Below are 12,858 nucleotides of genomic sequence, written 5' to 3'. Positions count from 1 at the left end.
TGGGTAGGCAAGTTCATAGACACTTGATCGACTGCATCCCCAAGTGTGCTATGAATGGTGTCTTAAACTCCGCTCTCATGGAAACCATTGTACCTATGCTGTTGAGAGGCAGATGATCACCTACGATACCTGGAGACATGGCAACACTCATGGCAAGCAATCTTCCAGTTGAAAACCAAAACGAACTTGAAACTGACTTGCAACATACATGTGTGACTAATCATGAAGTTTGCGTAACTTTTGTCAGAAGGGAGACTGACTTCCAAAACTGCGCAAGGCAAAGTCTAGGCTTTCAGGAGGCTAACTGACTGCTGGAAATTTACACATAGTCCAGCCTAACCTGTTGAGAACTGAGACTACGCAATGCACAATTTCAGTCAGTAATGACATGTAACCAGCAAATTGTATTGTGTAGTTTCTGGGGCCAATAGGACACTGCCTCCAAGAATTGTGCAATGCAAGCCTGGAGGTCAGTGCTTAGCTAGATTTGCACAATTTTTGGAGGGAAGGAAGAGGCATCACTTCTGGAAATGCGCAGTGCTAGCCAGGAAAGGCACGGTCCGAGCCAAGGCAGCCCAGCTTGGCTGACGGGAAACTGAAAAAATGAGAAGTGCGAATGCATGAGGAGATGAGTGCAAATAGTTGGGTTGTGTTATATTATTTCCACGACTAACCTACGTAGTGAACCGGGGGGTTAGAGAGGGGGGCGGAGCCCCCCCTTCATTGCACCGATTGCGCAGCGGGGGGTGGCAGCCCCCCTTGTCCGAGGGGTTTGAGGGGGGGCGGGTAGCCCCCCTCTACGGGGTCCAGGGCAGCGCCCCGGGAAATTTTTTTTGGACCCTATATTAGGTTGGCTGAACCTACCTATGGTTTTTCGGTCCATGGTTTTGGACGCGATGGTTTTCGGTCCATGGTATTGGATGCTTCGGCATGTATAAATATGTATTGTAACATTGAAAGGAATATAATGAAAAATAAAGCTATTAGTCCCAGTTTTGGGATCCAGGGGAAAATCTCAGTGTATATGTGTTTTATGTGTTATGCTCTCGCATTGTTTATTTTCTGTGTTTTAGAATTCATATGCAGGTAATTTCTGTACAGGGTTAAAACCTACATTTGGTTTCAGAGTTGTTTTGGCTTCAAGGGGACGCCTTTGTTGCTGGGGGTTTCACTCAGGCCTGTGGTAGACCCTGTTCAGTGGGAGATCTGCGGGATCGATTCTGGTGGTGAAAGAAGATGGCGAGCAGTGGAAAGATAGAGATCGAGAAGTTCAATGGTCAGAGTTTTGATTTGTGGAAACTCAAGATGGAGGATTTGTTGGTGGATAAAGATCAGTGGATCACGGTAGATCCAGGTACTAGACCAACAGGAGTGACCAATGAAGAATGGAAGAAGTTGGATCGGAAGGCAAAGAGCACAATACGATTGTGTGTCTCAGATTCAGTATTGCTGAATGTATCAGGGGAAGCTACGGCGAAGGCTTTGTGGGACAAGTTAGGGACTTTGTACCAATCTAAGTCTCCGGTGAATAAACTGTTCCTACGGAAAAAGCTGTATAACCTGAGGATGAAAGATGGAGACTCGGTGACAGAGCATCTGAACGCATTTAATACTGTGGTAAGTCAGTTAGCGTCTATTGATATTAAAATTTCAGATGAAGATAAGTGCATCAGTTTGTTGTGTTCTCTACCAGATTCGTGGGGTAGTCTGGTTATTGCAATAGGTAGCAATGCAACTACTTTGCAGTTTGATGAAATAGTCTTAGCCTTGCTGACGGAGGAGATGAGACGGAAAAATATGGAGAGCCAGAATGGTGATGCCTTGTCTGTACGAGGACGGTCCCAGAATAGAAACAAAAATAAGTCATCGAGTGGAAGATCTAAATCTAGAGGGAGATCTAAATCTCCAGGAAAACTTGTAAAGGTGGTGTGCTGGAAATGCGGAAAGGAAGGGCACTTCAAAAGGGACTGTAAATCTAAAGCTTCTGATAAAGGAAAGGGATCTGATGATGCTCCTTCTGCAGAGGCGAAACCCACCTCAGATGAAGGTGGGGATGTGTACTTGGCTTCTTCAAGTACACATGTAGATCATGAGGCATCGTTGATTGACTTAGGTGCATCCTTTCACTTCACTCCCCATAGAGAGTGGTTCTGCGAGTATGAGAAATACGATGGTGGTGATGTCTTCTTAGGAGATGATAGGAAGGCTAGAATCATTGGTCGCGGAAAATTAAAGTTGAAGTTGCAAGGTGGAAGGGTTAGAACACTTCCTGGTGTTCTGCATATTCCTGCATTGGCTAGAAATCTGATTTCTGTAAGCAAGTTGGATGATGCAGGTGTAAAAACAGTGTTCAAGAAGGATACCTACAAGATGGTTCGGGGAGCACTGGTATTGATGCAGGGAGTTCGGACTGGAACTATGTACAAGCTGCAAGGTAGCACTGTTGTTGATGGGTGCAATAGTTCTGTGGTTCCTGAAAGTGGAGCTGAAAATCTAGTGGTCTCTGGAGAGAAGACCATGTTGTGGCATCAAAGGCTTGGACATATTGGAGAGAAGGGCCTTCAAATACTTCATGGTAAAGGTATGGTAGAAGGTATGAGTAATAGCTCTCTGGATTTTGATTTCTGTGAAAATTTTGTATATGGGAAGCATAATCGGGTGAGTTTCCCCTCTAGTGCTAAGAGGGCGAAACAGATATTAGAGCTTGTGCACAGTGATGTGTTTGGACCTGTGAAGGTTCCATCACTGGGTAAGTCTGTGTACTATGTATCATTTATAGATGACTTCTCAAGGAATACATGGATATATTTCCTTAAGAAGAAATCTGAAGTCTTTGACAGGTTTAAAGAATTTAAGGCTCTGGTGGAAAATCAGACAGAGAAGAAGATAATGGTGGAGAGTTTTGCAGCAAGGAATTTGAAGAACTCTGTAAGAAGTGTGGTATAGCACGGCAGAAGACTACTCCATATACACCTCAGCAAAATGGAGTCGCAGAAAGAATGAACAAGACGTTGATGGAAAGGGCAAGAAGCATGCTCAATGGTGCCGGGTTAGGATAGGAATTCTGGGCATAGGCGGTGGATACTGCATGTTACTTGGTCAATAGGTCACCTTCATCAGCGTTGGAGGATAAGACTCCACAAGAAGTATGGACTGGTAAGAAACCCTCTCTTTCACATCTGAGGGTATTTGGATGTGATGCATATGCACATGTTCCAAAGGAGAAACGAACCAAGTTGGATAGTAAATCTGAAAAGTGCATCTTTATTGGGTATAAGGATGGTTTAAAGGGTTATAAGCTTTGGAACCCAGTCACACGGAAGGTTGTGTACAGCCGAGATGTGGTGTTCAGAGAGGTGAAAGATGTTATTAAACATGAAGTCCAACCAAAGGAACCTGAGAAGATAGAGTTTGAGCTAAAGGAGGAAGAATCAGACTCTACAACAGAGGAGGAATTAGAAGATGAAGAGCCACAAACTCCGGCTCTGAGAAGATCAATTCGAGAAAGAAGGCAGCCAGAAAGGTATAGTCCATCTGCTTTATGTTCAAATTTTTCTTTGTCTGTTACTGATGATGATCCCAGAACTGTGAAGGAAGCAGTGGATTCAGAGGATGGAAAACTCTGGAAAGAGGCCATGGTTGATGAAATGGCATCTTTGCACAAAAATGAGGCTTGGGATCTAGTGGAGTTGCTGGCTGGAAGGAAACCCATTGGCAGTAAATGGGTGTTTAAAAAGAAGACAAATGCAGAAGGGAAGGTGGAGAAATACAAAGCTCGGTTGGTAGCAAAAGGATATTCCCAAGTGCCGGGAATTGATTTTGGTGATATTTTTTCTCCTATTGCCAAGGTAACTTCTATTAGATTACTTTTATCTGTTGTTGTTGCTTTTGATTTTAAGGTAGAACAAATGGAAGTGAAGACAACATTTCTTCACAGGGATCTGGAAGAGGAAATCTACATGAAGCAACCTGAAGGATTTGCGGTGAAGGGTAAGAAAGAACTGGCATGCAAGTTAAAGAAGTCTCTGTATGGGTTAAAACAGTCACCAAGGATGTGGTATCAGAAATTTGATACATTTATATGGGGACTTGGCTTCACTAGAAGCAAAGCAGATCACTGTGTGTATTTTAAATTAATTGGTGATCTTGTTATTTATCTGGTCTTGTATGTGGATGATATGTTGCTGGTTGGAAATGACAAAGAAATTATCCAGGATTTGAAGACCCAATTGTCCTCCAAATTCGACATGAAATATCTTGGTGCTGCAAACTATATTTTGGGCAAGGAAATTAAAAGAGATTGGGCAAAGAGGAAGCTCTGGTTAAACCAGAGGAAGTATGTCGAGACAATACTGTAAAGGTTTAATATGCAAGATAGTAAACCAGTGAAGGTTCCTATTCCTGTAGGTGTGAGGTTATCTGCTGAACTGTGTCCCAAGACACAAGAAGAGGAAGAGGACATGTCTTGTGTTCCATATGCAAGTGCAGTCAATAGCCTGATGTATGCAATGGTATGTACTAGACCAGACATTGCACATGCAGTGGGAGTATTGAGCAGGTTTATGTCAAAACCAGGGAAGGAGCACTGGACAGCAGTGAAGCGGGTTTTCAGGTATTTGCGTGGCACTAGTGATTATGATTTGTGCTACCAAGGAAGACCAGGATTGGACAGAGTGTTGGATATTCGTGGCTTTGTTGATGCAGACTGGGCTGGAGATCTGGATCAGAGAAGATCTACAAGTGGGTATGTGTTTAACCTATTTGGAGGTGCAGTCAGTTGGATGAGTAAGAAACAATCTGTAGTGGCACTATCAACTACAGAGGCAGAATACATGGCAGCCACTCATGCAAGCAAGGAAGCAGTTTGGTTGCAGAGATTGCGTTCAAGTATGGGGTTAGTACAGGAAGCTATAAGAATAGACTGTGACAGCCAAAGTGAAATTTTCTTGGCAAAGAACCCTGCTTATCATTCAAAGACAAAGCACATTGATGTTCAATATCACTTTGTGAGGGATATGATAGAAGACAAAAAGGTGTTGCTGGTAAAGGTGGACACTTTGAAAAATACAGCAGATTCATTGACAAAATCTGTGAGCTCTGAGGAGTTCTCTTGGTGTAGAGAAACAATGGGCGTTTCAGGACTAGAAAAATGACTAAGCTCTCCTGTGGCCCCCCGTGGAAAGAAAACAACAAGTGGGAGATTGTTCGATTGTGTTATATTCTTTCCACGACTAACCTACGTAGTGAACCGGGGGGTGAGAAGGGGGGTGGAGCCCCCCCTTTTGTTGCGCCGATTGTGCAGTGGGGGGGTCACAAGGGGGGCGACAGCCCCCCCTATTTGGGGGGTTTGAGGGGGGCGGGTAGCCCCCCTCTACGGGGTCTGGGACAGTGCCCCGGGAAATTTTTTTTTCGACCCTATATTAGGTTGGGCGAACCTACCTATGGTTTTTCGGTCCATGGTTTTGGACGCGATGGTTTTCGGTCCATGGTATTGGATGCTTTAGCATGTATAAATATGTATTGTAACATTGAAAGGAATATAATGAAAAATAAAGCTAGTAGTCCCGGTTTTGGGATTGAGGGGAAAATCTCGGTGTATATGTGTTTTATGTGTTATGCTCTCGCATTGTTTATTTTCTGTGTTTTAGAATTCGTATGCAGGTAATTTCTGTACAGGGTTAAAACCTACACAAACAAGGGTGAATGATTATTCATGCAAACAACAAATGCGGGATTCAGGAAATGGGAAAGCATGCAAGTGTGTGAATCAAGTTGCCATAACGACGACCGTCTATGCCAAAACAGTTCCATGCATGCAACAACAATGAGATGCAAACTAAAATTGAAACAGTATTAGTACAAGCTAGTATGCATGTAAATGACAGCAAGAGCTCACTGAAATCAAGCAGACAACACTCATACAAAGTGAAACACAAAAAGCGACAGAAACATAGCACAAGTCATGAACAACGAGCTTACCCCAAGACAACTGAGTTGAATGTGTCGATGACTCCTAGATCCAATGTGGGATGCCAGAGATACAAGGTTGATGTGAGGAATGATCTCTGCAGCATCCAGTTGATGAGTTTTGATAATGTTGAGGTTCTGACATGCATGCCACAAATCTAGGAAAAGCGACACTTAGCAAGAGGTTTCTAAGATGATCCTTGCATGTAACCTCCAACTGCTAAAAATAGATCCTTGAATCAAGGGATGCCTTTGCATGTTTCCTTGGGAGGAGCAGCCCATGCATGCAAATCCGTTTTGTTGGGTCCTGGAGGGAACTAGTCAACTCAACTACGCATGTAAGAGCCTGCTCAATTGCTGGGAGAAAATGTGCATTTCTGGGAGGGAGTTGGGCTAGCTAACCAAGAGATTTGTGCAATTTCTGGGTAGAGCAACTAAGTGCTGCCCAGGATTGCGCAATTCCTGGGTTGAGCAACCCTGCTAGGAAGAATTTCACAATTTTCTCAGTGAAGCTTGATTGGTATATTTGTGCAATTTTGGAGCCCAACAAGCTGCCAAACAGAATTGCGCAATTTCTGGAGGGAAGGCTGGTTTCCCTCTAGAATTGTGCAGTTTCTTGAGGTAGCTGCTCAGCTTGCAGTTGGACCAAGTCCAACAACCTATAATGCAACAAGCTCTGATGGAAAGGCTATCATTCCATAATAAAGTCATTGAAGCTTGTGTACTTGACGAAGCAAGACATGTTGTTGTGAAAGGTTGGTACAGAGGCTCCAAAATGAAGCCAAGGCAAACTTTTGGAGGGTGGTTGTAGCCGCTACAACACTTGGCGACACACTGGTAGAACTCCAGTTCTCTGAATGGACCTTGTTTGTGAAAAACAAGTCTAACACCTCTAGAAGTATTGTTCAGTTCTTAGTTCGTCTTGGTTTCACACTAGCCTGATTGTAAAATGTAGCATCTTCCAAGTTCTTGGTTGATTGACACACATTCCAAGCCAAGGCAACACAGCTGTTTCAATTAGGGTTGAGGGGTACATTGGTGCACAAGCAGTATAGTCGTTAGAGTCTTAGTTTCATATTTGGTGTTGCTCCGCTGCCAGCATGCCTAGTGTTGGCTCACTAAGATGTCTTTTTACAGGCAATCTTAATCCCTATATTAGTTGTCAACTCGAGGTAAATCTTTCTATTTCAAGAGTGCCAACAAAGTATGTGCACTGAAGTTAGAGGTTATCTAATGATGAATCGTTGTAATCATTAAAGTCCAATTCTTCACTCCAATTCACACAAATCTGCAAAGAAACTATCTATGAAAGGAATGCTCGCAACACCCTGTGTAATTCTATATAACTTGTCCCGAAATCAATTGGAACTTAAATGCAAACGAGAATTACATGGAGAATTAATCAAATAAGATTGAGACTAATCACATTTAATCAAGTAAAGCAGCTATGATTGTCGAACAACACTAATCAACTCAAATCAATCTGTATTACTAAATAGCAATAACAATTGGCAATTGAACAACAATCTGTAAGTGAACAGCAACAGCTATAAAAGATTCCTAAATGATAAACATTCTATATTGAAATCCGTAGAAGCTACTTAGTCTTGTCTCTCAAGATATATGATAACATTCATTCAATCTGAATAGCAATCAACCATACACTCAATCATTTTAATCAAAGTGCTTACTTAAGTCAATCGCGCAATTTCAGTATAAAGCTAAGTGAACAAAAGTATAGATCAATATCACCAATCTTCAAGATAAGAAAAAGAACTAAACGTTAAATTAAATACAAGGACTGAATGTAAATTATAACACAAAGGAGCAGTGGAACTTCTTGTGACTGGGCCCAGAGTCGCCAAAAGCCTCTGCTTAATAAAAATTCAGAATCCGGAGAAGTATCAAGTGCAACCTTCTTCCATTAACTTCAATGTAATAACTGACAGAGTCATTGAATTAACAACATTTTTACCTCAAAGACAATAATTACATATCAAAAGTATGAACTGTCATCTAGTTGCCTTTTGACCTTATATAACATAAAAGGGAAACTTGGATAACAGTGAATCCTCAGGATCAGGAGATCCTGAGGATTTCGCAATATAAAATCTGATCATATGATACAACAGGAGTACTCGAACTGATCTTCCGCTTCCTTGTCTACCCTAGACGTCGTGGCTTTTCCCCTTTATGGCCTTTTTGTCCTTCCAACTGAACAAATTTTTCCCAATCGCATCTCTGCATACAAAGATAGCAAAGAATCAGTTTTTCATATTAAATTTGCCTATTCTATCACCAACTACTTTCTTCCAACTTTGACTTATATTTTTCTCATTTTATTCTATAAACAGAGATAATATTATAAGGATGAACGATAAATGAAGCATTAAGTGAAGAGAAATCATACCTTTTTCTCGTTCCAACATACTCCCCAACATACCTTGTTGCACGTACTCGTGCAAGAGTATAATTCAGATGCAACTGGGTGAGCAAATAAGCAGGGTATACTTCTTCCCTGTAATTACTAAAACCATTCTTTTTCTTGAGGACAATGAAAGCCTGGGTGATCTCATGATCTTTTAAGCTATAATCACTACGGTATTAATCAGGAGGGTACCATATGATTGGGGTTTTGTAGCGACATCCTATCCAGTCTAGTCCAAACATTAAAAGAATATTTCTATATTTAAAAAATGGGAAGAGGCAGCTTGGAAGTTACGGTATCCGAACAGCTCACGTCCCCTCACAGTGTTACTGGAAACTTCCCATCTTTGCTTGGATGCAACTAAGGATTCTTCTTTAATATCCTGGAAGTATTCCTTTCTGGCCTGAATGATATCAGTATGGATTGGCCCCAATTTGCCTATGACACCATTTTTCTTCATAAACTACTTATGCCGGACAAACAGGAGCAGTGGTTGTGTAGGTTCTCCTCTGACCCATAGGTCAATGCCATATTCATGCCTTTTGAATGTGTTGTAAGCCTTGGCCCATTTTAGCTGATTAGCAACAAAGGAACGGAATGCCTGAAATTGAATATCTCCTATGAAAGGGGTAGGGTGGCTATCCATGTCATCCTCTAGAACAAAATTATGCATATAGAGCTCACAAAGGAGGCGCTGAATCTTCTCATTGTGTTCTCTAAAACACTTAATAAAATCAGGAGTGGTTTTAATTTCTACTGATTTACCTGCCTTAACGGCCTTAACTTTTAACAAGAGATATCTTTCCATAAGAAATAAAGCATAATTAGTAGCGGGAGCTCGACAAGATAGAGTGTCTGAATAGAGAGAACAGACAGTCTCCATTTGTTCTCTGGCTTTCTGCAATTGACCCTTTAAATTTTCAACCTTCTTTTGCTCAGCCTTGTATTGAGCAAAAGTCTCGTCCTCCGTCTTGGTAAGTGCCTCAAATTTCTTCTTTAGCCCTTGGTGTTCGTGAAAAGGGATCACCTTCTCCTTATGCTGAGCTAGCTCTTGATGAATTGTTAAAAGCTCATTCTCTAATTTTCTAATAACTGTTTCTCTAACCAAGGGGGTGTGTTGAGCTAATTTATTAACACAAATTAACACAAGTATTTAATTATCAATCCGAGTTTGTGAAACTTGGAGGCAAGTCCATAGTATATGGATATAAGATGTAGCCAAGCTTAGAAGATAAAATTTGAAGAGTTAAGGAAGTACATATTACAAATATAAACCTATTTTAACAATTTCTAATTCACTTATGTAATATGTGAGGGATGAGGCTCCTAACTTAGGAGAACCAGGTTGTCCTTCCCTACAATACTACTTTCATGAAGAGAAATCTAAAAGCACTAATTAACAATGGTTTATGATGCAGAAGATGTAAAATAAGAGGCTCCTAACTAAGGAGGACCAGATTGTCCTTCTTCACAATTCTACTCTATCATAATCACCATTGCTTCAAACCAGAAATGCATAAATAACTTCAAATAAGAAAAGGAGAATGAAATTCAGTTTTAGTTCAAGATCAAATAGAAGGGGAATTTAACTTAAATTCCTGTGTGTCCCTTCATATGTAGATTAGAATTAAACCAATATCCATTCAACAATCATCACACATTAATTCAAATAAGCAAATCTGAAACAAAACAAGTAAACAAATCTAAAGCAACTAGTTCATGAAAATTAAGCTAGTTTAACAATGAAGTGTACTTAGCTTGGAGTGGGGGCCCTCCACCCTTGCCTTGCACACTTGAGGTTGCTATCAAATGATGAAAATTCAAGCACTCATTCACAATAATGAATAGCAAAATGAAAGTAGAACAAGTTCTTCTAATTAATCTCCAATATTCAAATGTCTCAGCATAAAGTTATATAAAAATTACATATCATAGGCCTTCAAAGTCTTGGCTTAAATAGAAATTTATGGAACAAAATGATCTAAAGTATCTCTAACAATCATATCTATTTATATCCATCTATCTAAGTCGAATCCATCCAATCTATCACTAGAAATATGGACAATCCCATGAAATCATAAAACTGCCCTATTTCCTATGGATTTTCTGGGTGACTACTCACGTTTGACCAGCCTTGACCAGTTCTAATAAAGTTTGTTTTGACCGAACCAAGTGGAATTAGTTCAGTCCTAGTTCCCAAGATTTCCATTCATGCATCCAGCTCGAGCCCAATTGTCCTGCAAATATGTCATCCACATAGCCATTATGGGAATTTCTTATTCTATCCAAAAATACTCTTAAAATTCAATTTTCATAAAAACTTCTAGAAATTGCAAACTTAAAATTAAATACCTGAATATGCATAAAATACATCAAAATGAGATGGATGTAATGGAAAATGGATGGAAAATATAAGGATTAAGTAAGTTTCCTTAAGCAAAAATGGACCAAAACTGAGGGCCAACATCTCCCCCTTGCTGATCTTCAAGCATGTCCTCATGCTTGTTTCTTCCTTTTGACCTTTTACTTCTATATGCTGACTGGCCTGCTGATGTACCTGTGGCTCTGACCCTTGAAGATGAAGCTTTCTCTTGAGCTACCTATAAAAGGATATCTATGCCTTCATGTACTTTTTCTCCTTTCCTTTTCTCTGTTTTTCTAAAATAAAAATAAAAATTCATCCTTTCTCTTTGAAATGTTGTCCTTTGTAGTATTCTTCACCTATCAGTGGAAAACTTGTGGCTTGGGCTATGTATTCTGGAGTGATGGGAACAAGAATGTCTCTAATGTGTGATGAGGTTTCACCATCAACATACAAATACAAAAACTTTACACTATTCCTTCTCTGATGATAAAACACCAATAAATCATTCTGGATGAGCAGCTTCAGAGAAGACAACAAATACAACTTGAATTTTGTACTACATTCTGACACAGCATTCATGTCCCTCTCAGATTAGCAATATCAACAATTTCACTTAAAGGAGCCAATATCCATTTGCCTTCACATCTCACTAAAATAAGGCAATTTTTTTATGACTAGCCATTCACTTTTAATTTAGCCATTGTTTTACCCACGCAATCTGCAAAATAGGGGTCAAAAAAACCATAAAAATATCCCAAATAGAAATGAATTTGAGAAAAATTCCCACATGAAGCATAATTAGGCTCATTTTGAAGAAAACCCATGTTTTCGTTTTTCAAATTTCATTTTATTTTGCTTAGAAAAAGCAATGAAAAATAGTGGCTTCTTAAAATTGAAATGCATTTCTAAGATTGAATGATCATTCAATTTGAAATCAATTTTTCTCTTCAAATGCTTCTCCAGTATCCTTCTTACCTCTTTTCTGATGCCCTTGACAAAGAAATGAAACCAATCCTCAAAAATATGAACTTACTGCTTCCGCAAACACAAAATTTTGATATAGAAAGACTATAAAAACATAATAATCATGTTTTTATTAATCTACTTCTTATATTCTATCCTTTGTTTCATCAAAATTTAAAAAAAACTCCTTTGTCTCTGATGTAAATTCTCTGCTTTGTTAATTCAAACCAAATATCCATCTTTATACACATCTCTGTAAGAAAGAAATTGAACTTTGTTTTTGGAAAAGAAATATATATATATATATATATATATATATATATATATATATAAACAAAAAACAAAATCATATTACAATTCCTCCCTTCGATTTTTGTTTTTCTTAACATATTCTTATGACATCAAATTAGAGTCGCTTCTTCATTCACTGATTGTTGAATTGAGGCCACTGTGTGTAAATCGACATGCAACACTTCACTGCTGGTAATCAACGAATTGTTTCACACATTATAAACCCTGTACTCTGTTTTCGTTGATCATTTCCATTATGAAATCAAACTGAATCTTGGTCTTTTATCACACTGTCTGATCATAAATAAAAATGAACAAGTGTAGTTGTAACCTTGGCTGGCTATACGTTTTACAAAGGCTACACGTTTCAAAACTACACAAAATTCCTCATTTCATGCAATCAAAATTTATTTAGAGACTCTGTTTCAGAATTTCGTGGAAGATTTGTCTCTCTCAGCCGAGTTTTGTTTCATTTTCCTCCTTCCTGACTGTTGTTGAAGTGTCGTAATCCCTTGATTCATGGCCCACTTAGCTGTGTTTCATATCGTTTCCCACTGTTAAGCATTGTTTTAGAAAACCATTGGGTTGACTAGTGGCACAAACGGATGACAGACAAAAGTTGTGTGCTTTCACATCCTGGTGATCTTTAGAAAAATCCTGAGATTTCCTAATGAACCTCTGCTGCATTTATAAAAGAGAATCGAGCTTTCGATCTTACCTTTGCTTCTCATGAGATTTTTTTAACTGACTCCACTTCCTCTGTCGAATTACCCTTCTTATCTCTCCAAGTCCTCAGTGCTCTATTTCTACCTTCACTTCGTCTGTCAAAATGTTTTACTTCCCT

The sequence above is a fragment of the Pinus tabuliformis genome, chromosome 2_2 (assembly GCF_031772625.1).
Source record: "Pinus tabuliformis cultivar Carrire ecotype Pingquan chromosome 2_2, CPIR1, whole genome shotgun sequence".
Lineage (NCBI taxonomy): Eukaryota > Viridiplantae > Streptophyta > Pinopsida > Pinales > Pinaceae > Pinus > Pinus tabuliformis.
This window is presented reverse-complemented; position numbering follows the sequence as displayed.